Source organism: Lepidothrix coronata, unplaced genomic scaffold (genome assembly GCF_001604755.1).
Source record: "Lepidothrix coronata isolate B3197 unplaced genomic scaffold, Lepidothrix_coronata-1.0 Scaffold76, whole genome shotgun sequence".
NCBI classification, from domain to species: Eukaryota; Metazoa; Chordata; class Aves; order Passeriformes; family Pipridae; genus Lepidothrix; species Lepidothrix coronata.
The window spans coordinates 4,047,133-4,059,710 of record NW_016690256.1 but is presented as its reverse complement, the minus strand read 5'-3'; the positions used below and the strand labels follow the sequence as shown (position 1 = coordinate 4,059,710).

Sequence of the window (12,578 nt, the reverse complement as noted above, 5' to 3'; positions counted from 1 at the left end):
TTTGCCCTCCTTCATAGGACACCAGTGCCTGAATCACGTAACCCTGGGAGCCATACTCGACCACAGAAATAAATTGTGAATTACTAAAGAGCCTTTGTCCTCATTCTTGGGCAACATAGAATCATAGAAAGGATTGTGTTGGAAGGGAACTTAAAGATCATCTAGTTCCAAGTCCCCTAGGGCATCTAGTTCCAATTCCTGCTAGTTTTGATTGCTCAGGGCCCCATCCATCCTGCCCCATCCAGGGATGGGGCATCCACAGGTTTTTTGGGCTCTCCTCTTTTAGTTTAAAACCATTCACCCTTTTCCTATAACTATCTGCCCGCTTAAAAAGTCACTCTTCCTCTTTTTACAAGTCCCTTTTGAGGACTGGAAGGCTGCAATTAAGTCTCTCCATAGCTCCATAGGTCTCTCTTTTCTCCATGCTCAACATTCACATTTACTAACTTTGTTCAGAGTTTTTGGCTGTCCCTATGGGAACCTGTGTTCTCCTGTGACAAGTTCTGTTTGACATAGTACAGCAATCTCTGTAATTAAGGCATATTCATTAAAGTAAGGACAAAACACTTTAAGTCTTACAGGCAGATATCATAATATGCAATGTATCTATGTTGAAGACAGTAGGACAATGCTGTTTAGTTTCATCCAGTGCCCCACATAACTGTTCAAATCAGAAAGCCAAGAAAAGAAAGAAAGAAACAAACAAAACCCCAAATCATAAAAAAATACTGCCCTTTAATTTCCTTCTCCTGTATTATGGACTGACTGATGCTATTGGGATACAGTAGCCAACTGACACATCAGCCAGACTTTGAATACAAGGCAGAGAAAAAGAAAGGAGAGAGTCTTAAGTCAGCTGACAAAGACAAAGTTGTGAACTTCATACCCTATACCATGAGATCTTTAAATCACACTATATTTAAATCACACTATGCCAAAAGGTAACAGTGCTTAAATCTGACTGTGGGTAGGTAACCTTTGCATTTTTCTATTTGCATGGGCAGACAATACTTACATCTTTTAGAAAGACTGAAAATACTTTGAGAATTTTGAGTCCTTATTTTGCAGGTTAGCAATGCTGCCAGGTTCAGGTAGTGCTTTCAGCTATTTTTGACCCTCTGTTAATAAGCTTGAATATGGAATCATAGAATCATAGAATATCCTGAGTTGGAAGGGACCCACAAGGATCATCAAGTCCAGGTCCTGATCCTGCACAGGACAACCCCAAGAATTGCACCATCTGCTCTGTAGTCTTCCTGGAGCCTGCTCTGTAGTTCCCTAGATCCTTCTTCTTGCCCTTGAAAATGGGTGTCCCATTTGCTCTGTAGTGGTCATCAGGGACCAACATATATGATGTATGCAATATATATATCATTTATATATGTATAAAGGGGTTACCTAAAGGGAACCAGGAAGAGAAGATGGAGAAGAGCCTTGGGCCACTTCTGGGAGTTTCAACTCTGCTTTTCATGTTGCCTAACCTTCAGTGGAGGACAAGTCTTACAATAAAACTGACTCTAGAGCTGGTTCCTGTTCTCATCCCATCCCTAATGCTGAGTTTCCTGCTGAACTGTCCTACTAACTTTACAACTGGAGGAAAAGTTTTCATGTTTCTTTAAACTTCTTTTTTTTCTCTTTGTGTTTCTTTTTAACTTTGGAAATCTGATAAGAGAGGGTAAAGCCACATGAGACTGGAAATTTCCATGCACAATGCCAGAGCCATTTTTTGTATATCACTATTACATGGAATTTGTTTTGGCTCCATATTCCGATCAAGGTCAAAATGGCAAATTCACAGTTTTAAGGACACGTGCAGATACAGAACAATTGTCAGAGACTAGAACAACATATTGAAAGGACCAGAAAGCACCTAGTATAAAGAGTTTAATGACAAAGAACTATATAATTAAACATGAGACATCATTTCTCATCAAGTGCAAAGCAGACACTATCTTGATCTGTCCTTGAGGAAAACTGCAGTTATTCCTAGAATCCTTCTCACCTCCTAGAAATCATTAAAGAGCAAATTAGGGTTTCATGTGTCTTCCTCAGCTGGGCATTTGAGAGCAATCTCTAGCAGTGCAGCATAGGAGAGTAAATTTAAAGATGCCCTGGTCAGTGGCATCAGGACTTAAATTAGTTTTGGCTGGGAGCAAAAGAGTAGGAAAACGATCAAGCCCTAGTCATGCACATTTGAACTTTAGAGCCATTTCTTTCATGGTCGTTATTATCAAACCAATCTCTTTCTTACCGCAGAGAGATTTATATACACCTAAATTACCCACACCGTTCCCTTCCACAGTTTACACCTTCAGTATACATTTTCTTGTAATGTTTTAAAATAAATTTTAAATTATTTAAAAAATATTTTTGAAGACTAAATTTTTAAATATGTAAAGAAATGCCTTCAGCAGGTGCAGGGCATGGGAAGATAAGCAAACTTAGCAGCTCTCTTTACATGTTACTGGCTCATTTTATGCCCTTGCCTCTCTGTTTTAGTTTGTTTCCCTCCAAACTTTCATCCCTCTTTTTTCCACACCTTTGGCTCGACCCCTGAATATCCCATGGTAGGTCTTGTGCAACCTTAAAATCCTCTTCCCTTGTATTCCACATCGTGCCCTACCCCAGCAATGATCCCCCCAGTCTGTAAGGTACTGGGATTCCCTGGGAAGGGATGTGCCTCTGATGGAATTACAGGGGCTCCCCCTCCTGCCTCTGCGCTCCTTTATGTGTTCGGAGATGGACCTTGATGTGCTGAGAGCTCCTGTGGTGGATTTGGGAGCAGCCAGGCAGGGTATTTGTCAGGCTCCTTTCACCTACCATTGTTTCTCTGTCTTCCTTTGTGCACATGGAGAAATTTTTACCCCATTACCTTACAGTGCAGAAGATTTTAAAGGAAAAAAAAAAAAAAGGAAAAAAAGACATTAAGGCCCAGGAGCCAAATGAAGGATAAAAAGCAAGAGGTGATGTGGTCAAAGCCACCAACTAGGGAAATATCACTACAGCAATTAAATGAGCAACATCTGAGTTAGCTGTGATTAGTGTTAGTTCATCAGAGAGTGGCTGAGTGTAAGAGGAGATTGAGATTTTGTCTGCAGGAAGCGGGAGGAAGTGAAGCAGTATCAGGTGGATTTGCTTCACTGAAAATTACTGTCTCTTCATCTATTTATTACCTGCCATTTTTTAACCACACTGAAACATTTTTTTAATTTTTCTATTACTGGGAGAAGATGGGATTACTTCCATTTTACTTCGGATAATAGCTAGACAGATAAACATGCTGAACGAGGGGGTGAAGGAAGGAAGGTGGTCCACTTTTGGAATCTGATAGCAATACCTCTACGCAAAGATACCTGCAGGGTTGTTTGCGTTTTGTTTTTGTTTTGTTTTGTTTTTTCCTGAAGATGTCATAACACTTTGTGTTTCATGCAAACAAAAACATGCTTGTATTTTTTGTTTGTGGTGAGAACTTAACAACTCTGTGACTGTGTATGGGGAAGAGGAGGGTGGGTAGGGTACATCCTTCCATCACTAGTTTTTGTTCTCTTGCTGCCACATTGAGAGTATTCAGGCTCAATTCACATGAAAAACAGTCCTTCTGTGGTTACATGAAATGCACAGATTCTACAAATCTACTACACCTCTGTAGAGCAACTGTGGGGACCAGTTGTATATTGGTTGCAGATTCTTTCCATCTGAAGTTACTGAGGATTGAATCTGAGGGTCCTTCAAGTATTCAGTATTCTGAGGGTCATTCAGGTATTTTCATCATCTTTGTTACTGCAAACACTCAAGGTGTCAGCTGTGACAGCCCTTAAATACAGAATCCCATCAATTTAATCTGAATCCATTTCAAGAACAAATCACTAGAGTAAATGCGAGTAGGAGAGAGCACATATGTATTTTAACAAACACAGTACACACCCCGTACACAGTTTCTCAGCAGTCACCTGCTACAATGCTGGAGACAGCTGCCACCTGGAGCTTCCTTGCAGCAAGGAAGCTTTTCTCTAAGCTTGGGTTCTAAGTCCTTGTTTAGAGGGGCAATTGTTTGGGGCAGTTGGGTACACCAGACTCATCAGTTCCAGCTCCATCCAGCAGGGGCCAAGCGTATCCACAGCTGCCAGCTGATACAGTGTGTCTGGTCCTAAAACGCTGTTTTACCCTGACCTTCCTTCTTGTTCTTTGGGACTGCTGTGAGAGGGGAAAAAGAGATATTTTACACAAGAGAAAAATATGCTCCATGTACTAAGAATGTCAAAAGGGCCCCCAGTTCTAATTAGGTGATATTTATTGATCTGCACTGAACAGAATTTCATTGTAGGTTTCAATAGATATGGCTTAGTATGCTGCACTGGGATGAATAAACAGGATATGTGGATAAGAGGTGCTTGAACTAAAATTATCAAGGGGAACAAACAACTTTTAAGCTTTCACAAGATCTCCAATTCACTCTGATCCTCAGGAGCTGAATGTAAACCTTATTAAAGGCTTATTAAGTCACAATTTTAAGGGATAGTGCACAAAAATCATGCTCTGGTCCCTTATTTTGTCATATAGGAAAAGGAAGAGCCATGTATAAAATGCACAAAATTGAAAAGACATGTAATTTACCAAACCTTTACACCAATTTCCTCTAAAAATTGTTTTACCACATCCAAGTTTGTGTAGGAAGTGAAACATAAGAATTTATGATTAGCAGGAAGCCAGGGCTGATGATCTAGGGTTTGGAAGTGAATGGACTCAGAATGGGAACACAGTGGGGAAGTAATTTGAAGCAGAGCTGCTGCAAGTGAGAACCAAGCCAGGTCACCAGCCAGCAGGCGTGGGCAGGTGACACACGGGCTGCCCTCAGGGCACAGCGGCCCTGCTCTTGGGCAAGCCAGAGACAGAAATCCTCCAGTTACCCCAAACCAGAACTAAATCAATTAAATCAAGGGCCGCGAGAAGAACATAAGTAAGGGGAAAATACCACCACATCAGCTCTCCACGTGCCAGGGATCGGTGCTGTCTCCCTGCTCACAGAGGGAGGGAGTCTGGCTTCAGAAACCTCCGTGGTGCCTAACTGCTGAGCAACAGGCGTTGAGACGGGAAGGTCCCGGCATCCCATGAAATGACGGCATATGTATTTTGTGCCACTAATTAAACAGAAAAGCGCTTACCCAGCGCTTCCTGGGTAAACAGATGACTGAAACCTCTGTTATCTCTGCCTGTATCTTTACTGCAAACAGGGGCGTATGTTCACACTTCTAGGGTTGCCCGTCACCAGGTAAAGTGAAATACCGATCGCTGTCCCCCCAGGCAGCTCGTCAAGTCGAGGCAATACTCCCCGCATGGCCTTTGTGCAGAATAGCCACTCTTCGCTGCGGAGCTCCTGCCTCCACGAGAGGTGCCCGCTGACACCGGCCCTGAAGACTTCCCAACCCCGCAGGCAGCGTCCCCGCCCCGGTGGCTGCCGCAGGTGACACGGGCGGGAGCGCGGCCCCGGCAGGGGCGGGCCCGGTGCGGGGGGAGCCGCCCCGCTCGCAGGGACGCGGCGCCGGCATTGGCCCGGGCACTGGCCCGGGGCGGCGGGACGGGCTTTACCTCTCCCTGTGCCGCCTCCCTTCCCTCAGACAAGCCGGGAGGAGGCGCGGGGCTGCGGCTGCTGGTGGGGACCGGGTCACCGGCGCTGTGTCCGGCCGCAGGGAAGCGCTGGGGGAGCCGCGGAGGGGGCGGCAGGAGAGGTGAGACTGCCCTAAAACGGGGCTCTGGAGGTAGGTGGGGGGTGTCTTGTGAATGAAGTGACTCGGAGTCGAAAAAAGGGCACAGAAACCACCCGCGCCCGCAGCGCCGGGATAGCGTGAGGGCGAGTCCGTTGTCCCATGAGGAGTCCTGTCTCCAAGCCTTGGGCAGCCGGGCTGGTCCGGAGTGGTTTTGTGCCGTGGTCAGTTTGCAGGGCCCGTTCACCTGCGGTCTGGGGAGCTCTCACAGGTGTCTCACCGGCCCGGCCCCGGTTGCTGAAGAGCCGCTTGCCAGAGGTTTTCCTCAGATTCGCGCTCGAGAGCTCCTCGCCTGGGGACGCCGTGCTCCAGGACATCCCGCTGCTGCCGAGGGGAGCTCCAGGCCCCTGTCAGGGGCTTAGAGCCGAGTAACTGCCAGAACTTACCTGCGCCGAGCTCTTGTAGCCTGCTATAATGAAAGGACTCTCTCTATTTAAAGAGAGCGCTTAGATCTCAGCTGAGAGATGTTAATGATCTTTGTGTAAATGGTAAACACTTATATTTCAAAACACTGAATTATTTGCATCTTCAATGCTGTCTCTGGAATGACTTGCAGAGTTGCTGGCCCTAAAGTTTAATGCACTCGGTTGTATCTTTCCTGTGTGAGCAGAAGGATCTGTTTATGAGATTGCCATTGCAGGATGAAGGTTGCCTAAATCTGGGGACAGACTGTCAAGTAACTAGTATTTTTGAGCTCCCTCAAAAAGTGGAAGGGGAAGGGAATTAGAACAAGTCGTGGTGGTGCATTCCACCATTCTTTTACGGCACATACTTGACAGGATGCTCTGAAAAGAAACTTGATTTCATTTGCTTAAAGAAGTGATCAAAGTTTTGCAACAAAACATTTGTGCATTTATTAGAGAATTTATCAGAGAATTGAAGCTCTCTGTGATGGAGTGTTTAAAGGACTGATGAAACAAACCACTTTATTTAACTTGTATACAGCAACAATGCAGCTTTCCAGTTATTAGTTCTTAATTACCATCAGTCGTTATCACTACATTTCCCAAACAGTTCATAGCAATCACATATGTAGTAGTAAACCTATGAGTACACAATGCCCTGGAGCTGATGCCCTATATTTAGCGGTGATGACTACAGTTCTTGATGGTTTGTTTCAGTTGTCGGAGTCCAAGTAAAGCACTTGAGAGCTCCTTGGCAAGAGAAGCTGGAATCAAAGTAAGCATTTTGTGATTTTAATAAATTACCATCCTTCTTTCCTAGTTGTGAATGTCTTATGCACCTCTGCTACTGCCCTGGAAGAAAAGGGGGTGATCTCATCAGCCTTTCACATAGATCATATTATTTGAGGGAGTAAGCTTACCCTAGTGTTACTAGGCACCTTTCTTATTTGTTTTGCAGGGTTATTCTGGTTTTATCAAATGTATCTCTTCTTCATTCTGCAGTTTTATTTTAGTTTCATCTGACAACTTTCCTGCCCATTCTACATCCTTTGTTCTTATCTTGCAGATTGCACTATTTGCACATGCTTTACTGTGCACTATTTGGACAAGTATACTGCAAGTCTCTGTTTATTTGTGTTTGTGTGTTATTTATATATTTTATGTATACTACGTTATAAAATACTGCTACTACTGTTGCAGTGTTAAAAATGTTTATACACTGTTACCAATTACCATATTTTAGTGTGCTTACGTGTAGGTGTAAGGCAAGGAAATAATAAGCATCTTGTTTACTTTGCTTCTACCTTGTGTGTGCAGGTCTCTACTTTGGCTGTAAGGTGTGTTCTTGAATTTCCTGAAGCTGTCATTGGACCTGTCTCTTGTTAAAGAAACTTTCCTCCAGCATCTCTTGCAGCCCAAAATAATGTATTATCAGTCTTACTGTCAGACTTTTAAAATTCAATGAAATAGGTCTTCATATTCCAGTTGTAAGCAGTTTCCAATGCTTACAAAGGCCAATGTAAACAACACTCCCTTGTCCCCAAAAATGGATGACAGAAAAGTGAATTCATCTTTTCTGTAAAGTACTGGATAGAGACCATGGGCAGGTATTCTCTGGAGCAAACTCCTGTTGTTCTGCAGGAGGCACTGGCCAGATTCCCAAGTGGAAATACTGCTCCAATTTAGTACTTGGACAAAACCTTTGATGCTTGCACAGAAGATGAGATTTTAACAGTTGCATCTAGAAAGAAGGCTTAACCAGGAAAGCAGTAGGAGGAAGTTAAAGAAATGGCTTCTTTTCTACCCTGTATTGTTTCCTGTGCTCATGACAGAAAGGAATTTTTCAAACAAAAGTCTAATAAGAAAACATTATTTGCAAGGAGGCACAAAAACAATTCATAGTCTCTCTGTAGGGAAAAGAATGTTTAATTTTATTTTTCTTTAAAAATGATGGTTCTGTCCCATGGAAATCACTCTTCATTCAATAGTGACTTGTTTTGAACCATAAGTGAAGACTTTTTTTTCTCTGCACAGAAAGTGCTTTGCACCCAGGATAGCTGACTAATGAATGACTACTGAAAACAGTAGGCAAACTTCTGGTGCTTGAAGTCAGTGCTTCCAGTGCTGTTGCATTTCAAGTCAGCTTATCTGGGTTGCTCATAAGTCAGCTTAAGGAGGCTCCTTAGTTTGTTCTTCCAATGCCAAAACACTTATGCTTTATGATATGTTAAGCCAGTAACGTTGCAGTTGCTGTATTAGCATTCTCCAGTCCTTTGGCTTATTTGGGCATAAAGTAAGTGACAGCTGATTTCAGCAGACTTATTCATGCTTCATTCTTGTGGTAGGGAGTCTTTCCAATTCATCTGGGTACAGCAACTGGCTGTGCTAGATTCTTACTTCATGTTATAAGGTTTCCTTTCTGTATGTAATTTGACTCTGCTTATTAAATTGAGAGCAGCAAAGAGAAGAGATATAACATATATGTGAGGAAGAGGAAAAGAATATTTCTTCCCTTTCTTTATTTTACAGTTCTTTATCTGGATGATAATGCCAAACTATTTTTGGTCTGAATCCCACTCAGCATCCTGTGCTATACACAAAATTAATTATCAGTGTAGCAATTTGTTGCCCAGAGAGACTGTAGACTCCTCATCCCTGGAGGTGTTCTAGACCAGGCTGGATGTGGCTCTGAGTAACCTGGTCTGGTGGAACATGCCCCTGCCCATGACAGGAGGGTTGTAAATAAATGATCTTTAAGGTCTCTTCCAACCCAAACATTTTTGTGATTCTATGATCCTAATTTTTCCCCTCCATCTTGCTATGCTCTTTTTCTGTGTAGTATAAATCTTCTTCTAAAAGTAAATTTTTCTTTCTCACAGTCAAGGAAATTTTGTATTTCCTCTCTCTCTAAATATGTCTGAGTATAAATAAAAATAAAGGTAAGAAGAAAGGAAATGCTTATTTGTGGAGTAACTATCAGAACAAAGTCCTTGATTTGCTGCCAGGTGATTTTGTTCTACAAAAGTATCAAACAGTATTGGTAAAAATCTCTATGAAATTGCCTGCCCAGTGTCTGATTCTGCCTGACTGATAAACTGACAGAGATTTACTTCTGTACAGGCTGGATGGACTACAGTTAGCCTGTGTTATCTCAGCCATGTAGCTAGTGGTCCAGTAGTAGGTCAACATAATCAAGAGCTCCTGGGTTAGAAATGGTTGTCCACCATCTGCTTGTGGTTAAAATTTACCACCAATCTCTTCTTCTCTAAGGAATTTAGGTGGCTTGTGTGATTAAGAAATAACTTTAAAAATAGAACAAGGGTGAGGCCCAAAAACTCTGTGTAATTGCACTTAAGGCACTGTAAGCAAAAGGTATGTGTCTAAGTCCTAGGCAGAAATCTATCAAACAGCCAGAAGCAGTGAGCCCTTGACCTTCTATTCTGGCCTGACCACACAAAACATTTTTTTAGTCCTGGGATAAGTTATGTTAGTGGAAATGTCATTGATTTTACCTTGCTTAATAGCGATTACATTACCTCTCTGGAGGTTAAGAGATTTGGATTAAAAATTAATACCCTCACATTACTCTCCTGTTCCCTCTGCTCTACTAGAACTGGACTGCAATGTAGTCAGGAATACAGGTCTGTCTAGATGAGGAGGGAAGTCAGAAGAGAGCCTGATTTTAGTTGTACTGACCTGACTGAGAGCATACCTGGCTTCCTATTTCTGCTTGCAAGGTTGTGACATCACTTTAACAGTCATTCTGTGAGGTCTAATCCTTCGTAGTTCAGCCTTAGGAAGTGTCAAGAGATAACCCAAGAGAATTCAAGTGCACATCCCCTTGTTCACCAAAACATATGACAGTCTCTGAAGGGTTTGCTTGGTTCAGTGGTCTTGGGGGCTCCGGATTTGGCTGCTTCCTGGGTATGTGCTGTAGCTATTGGGCAAGTGAGCTAACACCTTGCATAGCTATGCTCCTAAAGAATGAGCCACTCCTGCAAAACTAAATACCTGTTCAGGGACAGGCCTTATACTCCAAGCCCCAACCTCATACAGACCCTAAACTCCTGATTTTGCTTCCTGTGCATGAGAAACAATTTCAAACACAACCTTTTGTTCCCTCTCTCCTATTCCTGTGCTATTCAGCAGCATTCATAAAGCAAATCCCATTCATGCAGTGCAATTTGCCACCACACCTCATTCAGTGCAACTGAAGGCTGCTGCAGAAAGTGTTCCCTGCTTTAGACTTCTCAGGAGTAGCAATTTGGTTTAACTCTTGCCATGCCCTTTTAGGCTTTTTGCATCACAGTGCACCTTGCTTTTTAGTTCCAAAGTGCTCTGTTTGCATCTGGCCATAAGTATTCAGTGAAACTGGTACCAGTCAGAGAAAAGACAGTTTTGCACGATATAGCCCAGCCCAGCAGTGCAAACAATCTTGTGAGTGAAGTTTTCATGGCTGATAGACTTCCTGTTTTTCTTGCAATTTAATATTGGTACTAAGGAGGACTAACGTTGCTGCTGGCTGGTTTCAACTTAGCCAGAATGATCTTGATAGCAGATGGAATTTTCTTATTACAGGGCTATCAGTTAAAATGTCATTATTCATGGGAAGATGAGTGATTTTTTTTCTCAATAGGGAGCTATAGTGAGCTTTTTTTAACGTATCTATTACAAAAACCCAACAAACAACACAACAAAACCAACCAACCAACCAACCAAACTTGAAATAAAATCTTTATTGCAAAGGTTAAGTTAATTTTGGACTGAGATGAGATCTGATTCTGACAAGCCTATGTGGAGGCTGCAGGCTAACTTTTTTTAACCATTTTAATTTTTAACTTATCTGGAAACTTTGCCATAGTGCTTTTTTCCCCCACCTCACTCTTTGGCTTACTTATTGTTTCTATGACTGCAGGACTCCTGAAGAATATTCTCTTTCCTCTGGCAACTGATTTCTGCCAGTAATTGGATTCTGTGTAAGGCCCTGTTTTCAGGTGGGTTTATGCTTCAGTTACTATGACAAGGACCGGATTAATTGATGCAAGTTTTCTTAGTAGCTTCCAGATTATATAATTTATTAGGTGGGTAATTTTAGCCTTCAAAAGTTGCATGAGTGTCTAAGGTGAGTCATTTTGTGAGAAAGGACAGCCAAAGGGCTTGTTTTGTTCACTGGTTCTTTGTGCACATTAGTAATCAGTTAAACAGAGCTGTAGTTACAATAACAAGGCTGGTAGCTGAAAAGTAGGGGGGCTGCAGTGACAAATTAGAGTGATTTAGGTAAGGGATTATTTTGTTTCCCACAGCTACTTATTTATGCAGTTAATTGTGTCTGAGACTGATGGAGCACCTTTTGCAATATTCTGTGTGATCCCAGATTCGTGTTAGGCTACAAGCAAAGGTGCTCTGGTGAAGCTGAGATCAGTAGCCTCTGGGAGTCAAAGGTGACATGAAATGTTGCCCCTTGATTTGGCAGTTCTACCTTTAGCCTGTACCACAAAGCTGCATTGTGCACCCTCCTGCAGAGGAAATGTGCTACCAGCAGTGACCTGAGCAGATGGCTGTGACAGTGCTTTAGAGCAGATCAAGGAGATGCATAGAAGGGGCAACTTGTTAACCCACAAGTTCCTAGTTTTACAAACATAGTGGAGGAAAATCAGCCTGTCAGTGATGGTGGCTGTCCTTGCTCAACTAACTCATCACCTTGACTTCAAGGAGTGAGAGTGGGACTCACAGGGCTGCAACAGATGCTGACTAACAGAATCGCATAACAGTAAGATAGAAGGCATCAGAGAAGTCATGTGCACAGGCTTTGAAATAAATATCTTTCAAAGTTTCTTCAGAAATTGTATACTTCAGTCTTCCAATTGGTGTTCAAGGCTGAAACTGCTCTACCAACTATCTTACTGTCAGCTCAATTTAACATTAGTCTAAGTAAGTATCTGCCTGAAAATCCACGTCTGCTATTTGTAACATGAATTTCATCAGTGCTGCTAACCTCTCTCGTTGGACAGCCTGCATTAGCGAAGAATCAGAGCCACCCAGTGACTGTAAACTGCAGTTTGGTTCTTCATCTTCAGATAGAAAAGATTATTTAACCAAGATGCAGGAAGTGTGTCACTTCCCAGTAGCCACTTACAGGAAATACTTGTTAATTAGTCACAGTTTTGTACACTTCCATTCTCCAATAGTACAATTTCTGGAAGAGAATCCTAGCTAAAAAGTACCCAATGCTTGCTGGAGAGCAAGGAAGAAAGGTAAAGGTAGGATAGCTCTCCTAAGTCTCCAATATCTAAACTCATCAACATTTGTTCTTTAGCCTTTTTTATAATTTTTTGTTTTGTTTCCCCCCTTGCCTTTTTTTTTTTTTTTTTAAAGACTTCCTAGTATATAATGGATGTTTGTATTTGACTTG

General features: G+C 42.4%; 1 protein-coding gene across 6 annotated transcripts in view; it reads left to right on the top strand.

Annotated features, from left to right (window-relative positions):
- Window positions 1-5,707: 5,707 nt before the first annotated feature.
- The window catches only part of SYTL2 (synaptotagmin like 2), a 52,953-nt gene continuing 46,082 nt past the window's right edge, over window positions 5,708-12,578 (top strand). For 4 of the 6 annotated variants that reach the window (XM_017819619.1, XM_017819617.1, XM_017819616.1 and 1 more), the window contains exon 1: window positions 11,056-11,160. The gene's annotated coding sequence lies outside the window, so the exon portion shown is untranslated. The other 2 variants (XM_017819614.1, XM_017819615.1) reach the window with 2 other exon arrangements.